The 11,966-nt window shown below is 43.6% G+C and overlaps 1 pseudogene; it reads right to left on the bottom strand.

Moving 5' to 3' along the window:
- Nucleotides 1-561: 561 nt before the first annotated feature.
- On the bottom strand, nt 562-5,121 carry LOC113246038 (U1 small nuclear ribonucleoprotein C-like; annotated as a pseudogene).
- Between the last annotated feature and the right edge of the window lie 6,845 nt (nt 5,122-11,966).

Below are 11,966 nucleotides of genomic sequence, written 5' to 3'. Positions count from 1 at the left end.
TCTGATCTAGGTTGTGGGTTCACGAGTGTGTCACTTTGTGATAGTTTATTGGGAGCATATATATATATATATATATATATATATATATATATATATATTAAAATAGTTGACCTTTTATTTTCACATTTCACAATACAAATGAAAATTGCTTGCTTGCTTTTTCCTCCCCACCCCCCACTACTTGCCTTCCAAAACTATCCTCTCTTTGAGAGGAAGGGAGAGCAAGTCTTCCTTGCCCTGCTGTTAGGAAACACCCAGAGTCACAGCACCGTTATCTTCTGGGGAAATAGAACAAGTAATATAAAATAGGCTTAAGGAAGGGCAAGTGGGTGGCTCAGTGGACTGGGCAAGTGACTTTTGATTTTGACTCAGGGCATGATCTCAGGGTCGTGGGATCGAGCCCGGCCTCCGTCTCAGCACTCAGTTCCGAGTCCGCTTGTCCCCCTCCCTTTGCTCCCCTGATCGCCCACCACACTTGCACTCGCTCTCTCTCTCAAATAAACAAATAAAATCTTAAAAAAAAACAAAATAAAATGGATATAAAGAGGGTCCCCTCTCTCCTTATTTGTCTGATGGAGCCGGCACCAGCAGGGGGCAGGCGGGAGGTGTCACCACTGGGGGCCCAGACATCGTTGGCATGTGGCCTTCCACGGGCTACTTCATTCCGGGAGCAGCTCCCGCTGGCATCATCCCAGGAGGAAGAGGACCCCCCCATATGGGGTGCTGGCATCATACTAAGGGCCCGAGGAGGACCTGGGAGACTGGCGGGAGACGTGATCATTGCCCCTGTGGGAGGAGGAGCAGAGAATGGAGTAGGAGGGATCTTTCCTTGTCAAAATGCATCTTTTGTTTTGTCCTTCCGGCTCTGAGCCTGCCCTTCCAACCGTTTCTGATAATATCTTTCACATTCTCTTTGCGTTTCCTGCCAGTGCAGTGTGTCTTTCTCCCAGATGGAGAGTCGAGGGTGAGGTATGGCTCACAGTAGTCACAATAAAACTTAGGCACTTTGCTCTGCAGACTGTATATTGAAAGTCTATTTAAGATTTGTAGACTTCAGGGGCGCCTGGGTGGCACAGCGGTTAAGCATCTGCCTTCAGCTCAGGGCGTGATCCCGGCGTTATGGGATCGAGCCCCACATCAGGCTCCTCTGCTATGGGCCTGCTCCTTCCTCTCCCACTCCCCCTGCTTGTGTTCCCTCTCTCGCTGGCTGTCTCTGTCTCTGTCAAATAAATAAATAAAATCTTTAAAAAAAAAAAAAAGATTTGTAGACTTCATGGGGTTTTGTGAGCGTTTCTTTGCTGAGATATAACTTATATATAATATTGTGTGACTTTAAAGTGTGTAATGTATTGATTTGATAACATTTACATATTGTAATTCAATTACCACTCTAACTTTGGATAAAATCTCTGTCACGGTACATAATTATCATTTCATTTCTTTTTTGTGGTAAGAACATGTAAGATTTAGTCTCTTAGCAATTCTGAAGTATATAATACAATCTTGTTAACTGTAGTCACTATGGTATGCATTAGATCTCTAGAACTTACTCCTCTTTTAGTTGCAAGTTTGGACTCCTTCACAACATCTGCCCAATTCCCCCCACCCCTGACCCTGGTAACCACCATTCTTCTCTCTGTTTCTACAACTTTGGCTTTTCTAGATGCCACATAAAAGTGGTATACAATATCGGTCTTTCTCTGTCTCTCTTCTCTCCCAAAAAAGAATGCCCTCAGTATCCATCCATGTTGTAAACGAAAGATTTCCTTCTTTCTCATGGCTGCATAGTATCCCTTGTATATGTATCTCCTTTATCAATTCATCCATTGATGGATACATAGGTTGTCTGCATGTCTTGGCTATTGTGAATAATGCCGCATTAAAATGGGAGTGCAGGTATCTTCTTGATATCTTGTTCTCATTTCCTCTGGATATACACCAGGAGGTGGAATTGCTGGGTTATATGGTAGTTCTATTTTTAACTTTTTAAGGAATCTCCACACTGCTTTCCATAATAGCTAAACCATTTACGTTCCCACCAACAGCGCACAAGGATTGCCTTTTCTCCACATCCTCTCCAACACTTGTTAAATCTTGTCTTCTGGGGCGCCTGGGTGGCTCAGTCGTTGGGCGTCTGCCTTCGGCTCAGGGCGTGATCCCGGCGTTATGGGATCGAGCCCCACATCAGGCTCCTCCGCTATGAGCCTGCTTCTTCCTCTCTCACTCCCCCTGCTTGTGTTCCCTCCCTCTCTCGCTGGCTGTCTCTCTCTCTCTCAAATAAATAAATAAAATCTTTTAAAAAAAAAAAATCTTGTCTTCTTAAGGAAAGCCATTCTAACATATGTAAGCCGATATCTCACTGTGATTCTGATTTGCATTTCCCTGGTGATTAGTGATGTTGAACATCTTTCCATGTACCTATTAGCCACTTGGATGTCTTCTTCAGAAAATGTATATTCATTTCCTCTACCCATTTTTAAATCAGATTGTTTTGGTTTTTGCTTTTGGCTTGTAGGAGTCCCTGATATATTTTGGATATTCACCCCTTATCTGATATATGTTTAATCTATTCCTAAGTATTTTATTGTTTTGGGTATTATGAATAGGATAGTTGTCCTCATTTATTTGTCAGGTATTTTGTTGTGAGCGTAGAGAAATGCAACTGATGGGGCGCCTGGGGGGCTCAGTCAGTTAAGCGTCTGCCTTCCGCTCAGGTCATGATCCCAGGGTTTTGGGATGGAACTCTCCAACGGGCTTCCTGCTCAGTGGGGAGTCTGCTTCTCCCTTTCCCCTGCTCATTCTCTCTCTCTCAAATAAGTAAGTAAAATCTAAAAAAAAAAAGAAAGAAAGAAAGAAATGCAATTGATTTCTGTATGTTGATTCTATATCCTATAAATTTGCTGAATTCCTTGAGTTTTGGCTGAGTCTTTAGGGTTGTCTACATATGAGATCATATCATCTGCAAATAACAATTCTGCTTCTTGCTTTCTTGGATGTCTTTTACGTCTTTGTCTTGCCTAATTGCTCTCCCTAGGACTTCTGGCACAAAATTTGTATACTTTGATATGTTTGTGTCATTCTCCAATAAGAAATTTTCTGTAAAATTGTCTGCAAATACCATATGTTAGTGCAGATATGGAGCAAAGAGAGGTCCTCCAAGCTGCTGGTGAGAGCATAAACCGGTACAATGATTCAGGAAACGGTTTGGCATTTCCTATTAAAGTTGAAGGTATGCATATGCTTGGACCAAATGATTGCATTCCTTCTTACAGCCATAAAGAAACTCACACAAATGTGCACTGGGATACAAGAATGCTTTCACTGCCATTATCTGTAATAATCAAAAACTAGAAACAGGTGTCCATAATCTGTAAAATGAATATATAAGTTGTTATGTATCCATGCAATAGAAACAATGACCCAGGGTTACACACAACAACATTAACAAATCCCACAAATATAATTTTAAATGAAAGAAGCAACTTACGAAAAAATACATGGGGCACCTGGGTGGCTCAGCTGGTTAAGCCTACAACTCCTGATTTCGGCTCAGGTCATCATCTCACTGTTGTGGGATCGAGCCCCACACTGGGCTCCATGCTTGGTGTGGCGTCTACTTGACGTTCTCTCCCTCCTTCTGCCTCTGCCCCTCCCCCAGCTCGCACGCTCTCTCCCACTCTTTAAATGAATAAACAAAATCTTTTTAAAACATACATATCATCCCATTTACATAAAGTTCAAAAGTAGATTCAACTAAATTATATCGTCTAGAGTTACATACATGAGCAGTAAAAATAGATTTACTCTTATCCAAACTCAGGAAACAAGTAGATACAGAAAAAAAAGGGGGAGGTGGGAATAATTATCCCAGAAGTCAAGTTAGTGGTTACCTCTAGTGGGAGTGACAGGTTGTTATCAGAAGCCACACAGAGCTTTTGGGTGCTGGCTGTGTTCTATTTTTTAATCTGGGTGATAGTTATATGAGCGCCTGCTCGATAATTGTTCGCTAAGCCATACATGTAAGTTATTAGCCCTACATGTATAGATGATCGATTTCACAATTAAAAAACAAAGAACAGGGGTGCCTAGGTAGCACAGTCGTTAAAGCGTCTGCCTTCGGCTCAGGGCGTGATCCCGGCATACCGGGATCGAGTCCCACATCGGGCTCCTCCGCTATGAGCCTGCTTCTTCCTCTCCCACTCGCCCTGCTGTGTTCCCTCTCTCGCTGGCTGTCTCTCTGTCAAATAAATAAATAAAATCTTTAAAAAAAAAAAAAAAAAACAAAGAACAACCCAACAGGTAGAAGCACCTAAATGTCCACCGTCTACGGTGGAACATTTAAAGAAAACATGATAAATACACACCGTGGAATATTATTTAGCCCTAAAAAAGAAGGAAATCCTGTCATATGTTACAACATAGATGAACCTGAGGACATTATACTGAGTGAAACAAGCCGGTCGCAAAAAGACAAATACTCCACTTACATGAAGTATCTAAAGCAGTCAAACTCTTAGAGACAAATAGATGGGTGATGGCCAGAGGCTGTGGGAAGGAGAGGGCAGCAATGGTAGTTTCTGTTTTGCAAAATGAAAAAGAATTCCTAGTGATTATTGCACAATAATCCGCATATGGTTAACACCACAGTTCTGCACACTTAGAAATGGTGGCGACGGTAAATGTCGTATTAATGTGGTTTTGACCACAATATTTTAACCGCTGACGTAGGGACACACCCCACACTTTTGCAGCAGAAGAGCCATTCCTAAACTGGCTCCTATCCAGCCTCCTCTTACATCATTCCCACCCTTTCTCCATTAACTGTGCTTCAGTAATACTGAGTGACTTGTGGTTCCCCCAGTCACCCAGCCTTTCTCCAGCCCTTTTTGGATATGCTGCTACCTCTGGTCAGAAAGCATGTCTCAATTTATCCAATGGCAAAATATAACCTATCATCGAGATCTCAGGTGGAATGACAATGTTGCCGCCTTCCCAGGGCAGACTGGGAGCTTCTCTTCCCATCCCGCAATATCTCTACATCTCTCCATTGCAGCACTTTGCTATTTGTGTTGTCATCATAAGAATATGGACGCACCTTGTTGTATCGCCAGGGTCTGGCATCTACTAAATGCCCATCAAAACATTTTTTGACTCTGCTAAAGTGGGTGAATGAGTGGCATTTCACCCAGAAACCCAGAGCCTGGGAGGAATAGAGAATTTTGATATCCAGACTGACACAAATATCGTCACTGAAAGAACTCATATGTTAGTAAGAGAAAATGAATGGAAGGTTGGGATGAGGGAGATAGTGCCAATCAGGTGTCATGTGGTTATCAAGGGAGTAAGACTGGATAGAGGGGCGCCTGGGTGGCGCAGTCGTTAAGCGTCTGCCTTCGGCTCAGGGCATGATCCCAGCGTTCTGGGATCGAGCCCCACATCAGGCTCCTCCACTGGGAGCCTGTTTCTTCCTCTCCCACTCTCCGTGCTTGTGTTCCCTCTCTCGCTGGCTGTCTCTCTCTGTCAAATAAATAAATAAAAATCTTAATTAAAAAAAAAAAGACTGGATAGAAAGGCCATGAAATTAGGAAGGAGTTGAGCAACTTGAAGAATCCACAGAAATATGGCCTTCACCGCGTGATCTTTGCATCTAAATGAGAGATACTTGCCCTAGGAAATGTCATCTTTTCTTCTCCTTATGACAATCCTCTTAGAAGCACTAAAAAATCAGTCCTAACCAGGAGATGTTGGTGCTTAGGTCCCTTCACCGTGGCAGTATCAATATACCAGCCAAATGTTCAAAATTATATCAATCATATATGGCACCTAAGAGGAGGAACAAAGTTATTCTTGGATGGTTCTGTAAAGAGATAAGGAAATGCAAGAAGGAGCAAACAAACGGAAGAATGATTGCATGGGAAAACGTCCTGGAAGGTTAAATGAAGGGTCCTGAGTAGCACCCCTTCGGTTAATCGAAGCCACAGAAGGGAAAGCATAAAAGACACCTTGCGGCTATGCCTCTGTCCCTTCTTGCCGCGCTGGCTCAGAGCAGTTGCCCCACCCCATTCTTGGCAGCAACCACAAATCAAACTTCAAGTAGGCACGTGAAAAGGACAGTTGGTACGAACAGGCTTCCTCCAACAGCCCACCAGATAAGAGAAGATCGCCGTTGATAGATTTGATTCTAAGACGCAGGGAGCTATCTCTTGCCAGCCTGGCCAATGCTGCCTGCTGATAGACTGGCAGCACCGCAGGGTTTATGAAAGAAGCCGCCCAGATTTAAGGGACTACCCAAACCCTTGGGAAGGGGATGGCTTGAGGACTGCCTAGCATGACTACTGGATCAATTCAGAGGCTATTGAAAGGAGATGAGATGGAGCAGAGAACAGCACAAAGCCAACTGTTCTCAGGTCTGCCGTGAGCCTACAACAGAAATGAGAAAGTAAAACACGAAGTTCTCCTGCCATCTCTCACCCTAGAGGGAGTTCTCCCCCTGAGACATTAGACTCCACTCCCCCCCAAACTTTTACCTCCCTGACCACTTTGTTCTCTAACACCTTCAAACACCAGCACAATTTTAAAAAAAAGAACAAAAAAAAAACAAAATTAAGAGTTCTTCAGGCATAAGACAGAGAGCCCAGAAGTCCTATAACTAAAGACTAAGTAGACCAAACAGGTGTCTGAATGGAGATGTGGTAGGAATCATCACCCCTACATCCTTCTATAATTTGGTGCTTACCTGAATGTCTCTATGAGTATAATATTGCTCTTAGTTTGCTATTTTTGTAGGTAGAGGCCGTTCTGGTGGCTTCACTTGGTCTTCTCTACCATAATAGCCCTCCCTCCATGATTCAGGCAACCATTGTGGAGATTCTGCCACTTTTTAATATATCCATTCTACCTGTGCGTTCTGGAGCTTGCGAAATAGTCAAAGGTTGATTTGGGAACCACTGAGTCCACTATGAGATGGAAACATGCCAAAACTTTGTTGATCAGTCCATAAGCCCCTCCTCTGACTGGTGATTCACATGGCGATTTGGGGTCTTTGGGAATTCATATCAGTTTAGAGCCAGGGCCCAGTAATAAAAAACAAACAAGGGCATGATTATGTTTCAGATTTTTTTTTCTCTAATTCATGGTCACACTGGCAAATGGCCATAGGTAGCTTTGAAGAAGGCAAAGAGGAAGATGTACAACACAGTTTTTGGCTATGCAGCAAGGACCTTCCTCAAAGGCAGTTCACCCTTTTCATTCAAGGAGCTCTGGGTCAGTGAGCTGGCTCAAGTCTCATCAACCAGTCGATGTGCCTTGTGATATTTAAGACCTCTGTTCACCAGATCCAGAATGCTTCTACTTATACAAATCAACTAAGACCTTAGAAGTCTGCCTATCTATTTCAGTTCAGGGACACCATGGTCAACTAGTCAAAGTCATGGACTTCTGTCTTGACGTCTGCCTCAACTCTGATACCCATTAGAGTAACCAAGCCCACTGTACCTCTGGTAGCCTGGCTTCTCCCACCCAGAGATCCCATCACCACGGAACTCAGGGATCCAGATCCAGTAGCAGGAGTTCTTATGATCACTCCACGCCTGTAGCGAACAGCCACCACAGCACTCTCCAAAAATGCCAGTGCTCCCCCACCCTAATGTATTTTTCACAGCTTTGGTGGAAAGAATGTTCTCTGTGCTCTCCTTAGACACACTTCGGGGGGGTGAGTAAACCAGTCTCACAATAATAAATCTTCTCTACCTTCTGATTTCCCCAAAGCTTAGAATACCTTTCTCTAATATCAAAGAAGTCTGGCATCTCAGCTTCACTGAGTATAGGCCACCTTTGGATCCATTTTTCAATCCAACCGACTAGTCAAATAGTTAGAGCCACGTCGACATGCTTGATCTAATATGCTGACATTGGTATCTGTATTTAGTGCATCCCATCAACAAAGTCAGCTTGGCCCAACACCTACACCAATGCCTTTAAGACCCACTCCACTCATGGTTCTCTTGAGGTCAATTAGCAAAAATCGTGTTTTGGTGCGTATTGCCATTCCTTATGGATCTCATGTCTGGGATATACTGGGAGTTGAGAATTGAATCTGGTTATAGCTCCAGAAGCAGTAAAGGTGGTAGGAGGGGGCAGCCAGGAGTCTGCTGTAAAGTAACTACCTCAGGGAATCTCATTACAGATTCTTCAAGTGACGGAAGACTAGCCTCCTCAGACTGCAAAAGATAGGCTGCTGTTACGGACGAAGGAGGGTTGGAGGAATTTAGGGGTTCGAGATCCCAGCTTCATCAGAATATGCACACATATACTCCCACTCCAATTTTCAGAGTCTCAATTAATGCTTTAACTTCATCTAAGAGACCCTGCCAGTTTGGTGATTCAAGACAGGATCAAACCACCCACAGGATAAGACATTGGTTTGATTTTTAGAAATCTTAGACAGGAGGTTACGTGAGACAAGAGTTTCTTTTATGGTAGAGAAGATTTCTGGACCCTTACTTAGATCATAAGCTTGGAATTGAAAGTCTAGAGCTCATCATTTATTTTTCCTAAATTCTTTTTTTTTTAAGATTTTATTTATTTATTCGACAGAGACAGAGACAGCCAACGAGAGAGGGAACACAAGCAGGGGGAGTGGGAGAGGAAGAAGTAGGCTCATAGCGGAAGAGCCTGATGTGGGGCTCGATCCCATAACGCCAGGATCACGCCCTGAGCTGAAGGCAGACGCTTAACCGCTGTGCCACGCAGGCGCCCCTATTTTTCCTAAATTCTTTAGTCCACTTAGAAGCAACCAATCAAGCCCCTGATACTCCTTATATCCACTGATATGTTCTATGTCACCAACTATTTAGTCACCCAGAGTCTGCTTTTGATTACAGATATCTACAGACGGTAATTTAATACATTTGCTCCGTATGCCATAATGCTTACTAACAACTTACAACTAATATCCTTTACCACTTACAACAGGGTAAGCAATGCCTTTAAATATATTCAGATTAGAGAACTTGCAGTAGAGAACCCAAGCCAAGGTACAGAACCTGAGTGTACTTTCTTCTGAGCTCACTTCCAGTACCAGTATCTCTATTATTTAGCGTTCAATCAGGGAAAGCAGAACCACTGTGAGTTATGTAAAATAAGGGACTTCTTATAAGGATTGCATCTTATAAAATTGTGGGAACTGGTAGAGAAATCCTCTCTAGATCCTTCTTCTTATTGTTGTTGTTCTGTTTTTACAGTCTAGGAAAGCAGGGTGATATACGGAAAGATTATGTGATTGAAGTCAAACAGGTATGTGTTTGACACCTAGTTCTGATATTTATTGGCTTTGAAATCTTGCCAAGTGACTCAAATTCTATGAGCCTCAGGTTCCTCATCTGTAAAATGAAAACAATAATAGCTCCCAGGGTTGATGTGAGAGCAAATGAGATACTTGCAATATATCATATTTCATTGATTCCAAGATGCACAACATTTTACCTTTTAACCCCTTTGCAACAGGAATGAATCTTCTAATCAGTGGCATGCCGTTGTTTAATGAAGAACAACTTTTTCTTGGGTGCCTGGGTGGCTCGGTTGGTTAAGCATCTGCCTTTGGCTCAGGTCATGATCTCAGGGTCCTGGGATCAGCCCGGATCAGGCTCCCTGCCCAGTGGGGAGACTGCTTCTCCCTCTCCCTCTGCCCCTCCCCATGCTCATGTGCTCACTCGCTCTCAAATAAATGAAAGAAAATCTTTAAAAAAAAAAAAAGAACTTTTTCCTTTCTCAACGCACGTAAACGAATGAGAGCCCAGAGTCATATCTCAAATAATGACAAGTGCAGATATCATTTCGTTATCAAACTAAGTGTGACTCTCAATGCACAAGTGGAAAACCCCAGCACCCCCTAGAGAATACAGCTGTTCTATATACATTCCATTCCTTTCTCTGTTTATTGGACTAACCCTTCCTCCCACATCCCTTGTTATTCAGATTAGTGGCATGGAAAAAGTACAAGTTTCAGAATCTGACATATGAAATTTTGGAACTTGCTGCTATGTGACACCCTGAGCCTCGCTTGAGCGCTCCATAATTGTGTATAATAATACCCAAAAGGACTATTACAAATGAGATGATGCATGTAAAGTTCTATCAGCGCCAAACGTATCATGGGTAGTCAATAAATTCTCCATTTTTCCTTCTTTCTCTCACTGCCACATTCTGTTCTACTGATTCTTTGGATTGAAGAAAGGGCTGATCTCCTAGATCAGGGGTTGGCCAACTACAGCCCTCAAGCCATACCGGCTCACCACCTGTTTTTTAAATAAAGTTTTATTGGAACACACTCACACCTATTTGTTTATATCTCGTCTATGGCTGCTGTTGTATTACAACAGAGTTGAAGAGTTACCACAGAGACAGTGGTATGACTCGCAAAGCTGAAAACACTCACTATGTGGCTATTTACAAAAAAAGTTTGCTGATCTCTGTTCTAGATTCCTACATCCCCTAAACCAACTCCCCTGGGCTGGTAAGGATATGGAGAAAAAGAAACCCTCATGTACAGTTGGTGGGAATGGAAACCACTGTGGAGAAGAGTAGGGAGTTTCCTCAGAAAATTAAAAATAGAGGGGCGCCTGGGTGGCACAGCGGTTAAGCGTCTGCCTTCGGCTCAGGGCGTGATCCCGGCGTTGTGGGATCGAGCCCCACATCAGGCTCCTCCGCTGGGAGCCTGCTTCTTCCTCTCCCACTCCCCCTGCTTGTGTTCCCTCTCTCACTGGCTGTCTCTCTCTGTGTCAAATAAATAAATAAAATCTTTTAAAAAATAAATAAATAAATAAATAAATAAAATTTTATCTACCCCCCATCTGTGCTGCTATTCTGCCTCAAAAGAGCTACATTAGACGAGAAAGGTTCATGCCTTATCCTAGTAAACAGGACTCTTGCGCTCTGACCACAGTTTCAACACCAGCAGAGAATACAAGAGGGTTGTAAGAATTTCTGATGAGGAAGATAGCAGGGCCAAAGTGAAAAACAAGAATGTGACTAAGTTGTTTCTGTGGTTTCCAGCCCTCCCCTTTCTTTTACTTCTGGGATTATAAAAGCAGGGGCAAGGGAGGGCAGGGACAGAAGCAGCTCACCATGGACACCATCACTGGGAAAATGCAGACTCTTTCTTTTGTTGGCCTTTCTCTTGCCTCCTGAAGCTGGAGCTGGTGAGTCTAGGGTGTAACTCCCTATGAAAGAAGACCTCAAATGAGGTCACAAGGTCCCACTGCAAGTATTCTAGGTGGAAATCTCCAGCTGGAAGAGTCAGACTCTTTCCCTGCAGTTGATGATAGTTTCCCTGGGATGAGAAGTCTTGGGTGGAGAAAGAATCAGAAAACCGGCTTTGAAAGCTCCTCCTAACCTGCTTTCTTCAAAATAGCTACCATTCTCATTCACAATTCTTCTTGGTGCTTGCTGTCATGCAGAGGAGGCCAGGATAAAGACATGAAGAAATGTTTAGGGGCACGTGGGTGGCTCAGTCAGTTAAGTGTCTGTCTGCCTTTGGCTCGGGTCATGACCTCAGGGTCCTGGTATGAGCCCCATGTCCATCTGGCTCCCCACTCAGCGGGGAGTCTGCTTGTCCCTCTCCCTCTGCCCCCTCCCTGCGCATGTACTCTTTTCTCTTTCTCTCTCTCTCTCTCTCTCTCTTAAATAAATAAAATCTTTAAAAAGGGGGGGGGAGAAACTTTCAAATGACAGCTCAGAATCAAAACTAACCATCAAATTCTGACAATAGGCTGAGGGTTGGTTGATGGGGCGGATTGGCGCCAAGAAAGCAAACAGTAAGGATACATGGAGGGCTGAGCTCCATCAGAAGTAAGATAGAAGCTCTGTGGGCCCTCGGCTTCCACCTCATTTTCCTCACCCAGTGCTCTGTCTGAAGGCAAGCGAGCCTCTGTTTAGGGACCTGGGGTTCTCTGTTTCAGAGGAAATTA

The sequence above is a fragment of the Ursus arctos genome, unplaced genomic scaffold (genome assembly GCF_023065955.2).
Source record: "Ursus arctos isolate Adak ecotype North America unplaced genomic scaffold, UrsArc2.0 scaffold_37, whole genome shotgun sequence".
In the NCBI taxonomy this organism is placed as follows: domain Eukaryota; kingdom Metazoa; phylum Chordata; class Mammalia; order Carnivora; family Ursidae; genus Ursus; species Ursus arctos.
The sequence above is the reverse complement of the archived record's forward strand: the minus strand, read 5'-3'. Positions and strand labels throughout refer to the sequence as shown.